The following is a 2,964-nucleotide window of genomic DNA, read 5'->3' as shown; positions in this document are numbered from 1 at the left end:
CACACACACACACACACTACCACCACGACCACCACAAAATTCACCACCACCACTACAACGACCACCACCACATACAGTACAAGTACAGGAACTCTGCGCCAAAGTTGAATGTTCTCTCAATGGAGCATAGAAATCAATACCACCCCAGACTGCTCACAAGGCGCCTTGCGGTGCCAAAAAACCGTTATTAAACGTCCTGGATTGATGACCAGCCCTTTTCCTATATACAACAGTACACATAGGTTATGTAGTGTGGCCCCGGGGCAATTTATCAAGGTTAGAAGTGGACGTTTTACGACCTGTTTGGATTATGGGAACGCGGGTGTGGGACGCTCGTATTTGGTCGCTTTTAAGCACAAGGGGTATTTCCCAAAAAAACTCTGTTTTGAGAAAATCGAACGTAATGTTTTGCCCCTTGTTCAGTTTCTTTAAAAGAAAAGGAGAGTTTTCTTTCTGATTAAACAATTATACCCACCAATGAAACCAAATTTCTCCTATAGGTAGGGCAATGCCTTCTTTTGGTGCAGGTCAAGATTTCTGGAAACCCCAGAAATCTGGGTTAGCCCGCTTGTTTAAAAGCGACCATATTATATAGAAGTACACATTATAGGTTATGGAGTGTGGCCGCGAGGTAAATTATCAAGGTTAGAAGTGTTCGTTTTACGACCTATTTGGATTATGGGAACGCGGGTGTGGGCTGCTAGTATTTGGTCGCTTTTAAGCACAAGGGAGCTATCCCGAAAAATGCTGTTAGAGAAAATCGAATGAAAGTTTTTGGACCCTTAAATTTGTTTAGTTTCTGTACAAGACAAGGAGAGTTTTCTCTATAACCAAACAAACAAACACACAAATGAAACCAAATTTCTCCTATAGGTAGGACAATGCCTACTTTTGTTGCAGGTCAACATTTCTGGAAACCGCCAAAATCTGGGTTAGCCCGCTTGTTTAAAAGCGACCATGTATAGCAGTATACATTATAGGTTATGGAGTGTGGTCGCGGGGCAATTTATCAAGGTTAGAAGTAAACGTTTTACGACCTGTTTGGATTATTGGAACGCGGGTGTGGGCCGCTAGTATTTGGTCAATTCTAAGGACAAGCGCGCTAACCCAGATTTTGAGGGTTTATAGAATCTTGCCCAACTCCAAAAGTGGGCACTGCCCTACCTAAAGGAGAAGTTTGGTTCATTGTTGTGTATGATTGTTTTTAGTTACAGAGAAAACTCTGCTTGTCTTTTAAAGAAACTGAACAAGGGGCAAAAACTTTACCTTCGATTTTCTCAAAACAGCCTTCTTCGGGATAGCCCCTTTGTGCTTAAAAGCGGCCATTTATTCCTAGCAGCATTTCTCGGGGGGTTTCTTTTAAAAACTGAGGAAGCTTACATTCAAGACGGACGCCGGTGCAAGTTAGTGTTATGGTTACCACAATATGCCCAAGGCCCAGGAAGTTGTCTCACTAACAAGACAATCCCCAATGTCCGGATCGGATGTGGGAACAACTTAACGTTATACTTTAACAATTTGACATCTGTAGAAAATCTACAAATTTGACCCTAGTGTCGATTTTCGACTAATATCTCCTTCTGTGAATTGCGAGAAGTAATTCGTCTTGTCAGCACGCCTAACATTCTTTTGTCTTGGAGTAAGTGCATGAGTTCAACACCCTTTTCAACATTGTCAAGTTGTTTAAGGGGCTGGACCTCGGAAAGTAACATTCCTCTCAGGAAGGGGGGGGGGGGTTGTTGTTTTTTTAGTAAATGTTTTACGGCACTTGCAACACAGTAAGGTCATATAAGTGCTGAAGATTAGAGGTGTTACAAGAGTGTAACAAACATGAAAAAGAAGGAGAGATAAGGAAGATAGATATTTGAGAGGAAAGAAAAAGCAAACCACACCAGAGCACTTGCCAATCACCCACTTATAAAGTTGTTTAAGGGGCATGACCTCAGAATGTAACATTCCTCAATGGAAGGATCAAGCTAAAATGGTTTGAGAGCGTTACAAATTAAATAAAACGACACGAGTTCGAGAACAGTTAGTCAGGTATTCAAACCAGGGCCGTCATCTCCTTTTTTTTGTAAGTGTTTTATGACGCTCGCAACTATTTACGGTCATCTGAGCGCGTGGGACACAATAAACTTTTTCAGTTGGAAGGAAATTTTGAATTTTGCCCTGGTGGCGGCCGAAGCCTGCTCTTATCGATATGGGACCACCAAGGGATCTTTGACGTGCACAACTTGCACACAGGACCTCCGAGATTTTTTGCCCTTGTCCGAGAAGGCTAGGTGTAGATCTTTGTTACCAGAAGATCAGGGGTGTAGCTGAAAGACAGCAGCTGTAAGAATGAGCCAAAAGGAGAAGCAGTGGAAAGGCTGCAGAAAAAGTCAGGAGCCCAGACAGAGGAGAGGGGCCAAGGAGGCGAGGGAGAGGGGGCAGAAAGTGGAGACAAAAGCAGACGACAGAATATTGTAAGAGAGCAGGAAAGAAGTGAAAGTAGACAATTTTAGAGAAAAAAAATGTTTCTGTCGCTACCCAGATTCGAACCCGGGACCTTAGAATGAGAGGCGAAGGCCTTAACCTCTATGCCACGAGAGCCCCCTGGCCGGCATCTCCGTAGTCAAGCATAATACCAAGTGACCCAACAGAGCACACTTAATTTACCCATAAAAAAGTCCACAAGTTTGAATAAGAAAGATAAAGAGCGAGACAACAACGCTTTCGTTGTCAACATCAAAGGGAGCTTAAAATCAAGAACACTGGGGGAAGCCGAAAGTAATGACTCGTGTAACATTAATTAATGACTGCTTCTTTCTGGCTCTGAGTATTGAGCGTTGCAGAGGGTGTCTTCAAAAGGATTTTGCGCAAGAGAAAACAGTGTATGTTCCACGCTTCAGCAGATATTATATTTTATTATAACTCTGCGGAGAGTGGGAAAGAGAGAAGGAGAGAGATATATATATTATTATA

General features: G+C 42.7%; 1 protein-coding gene across 1 annotated transcript in view; it reads right to left on the bottom strand.

Moving 5' to 3' along the window:
• The window catches only part of LOC101847330 (voltage-dependent calcium channel subunit alpha-2/delta-3), a gene marked incomplete at its 3' end in the record, with an annotated part of 301,283 nt that overhangs the window by 219,790 nt on the left and 78,529 nt on the right, over nt 1–2,964 (bottom strand).

The sequence above is a fragment of the Aplysia californica genome, unplaced genomic scaffold (genome assembly GCF_000002075.1).
Source record: "Aplysia californica isolate F4 #8 unplaced genomic scaffold, AplCal3.0 scaffold00116, whole genome shotgun sequence".
Taxonomy (NCBI): Eukaryota; Metazoa; Mollusca; class Gastropoda; order Aplysiida; family Aplysiidae; genus Aplysia; species Aplysia californica.
Note: the sequence above shows the minus strand (reverse complement) of the source record. Positions and strands in the feature narration are given on the sequence as shown.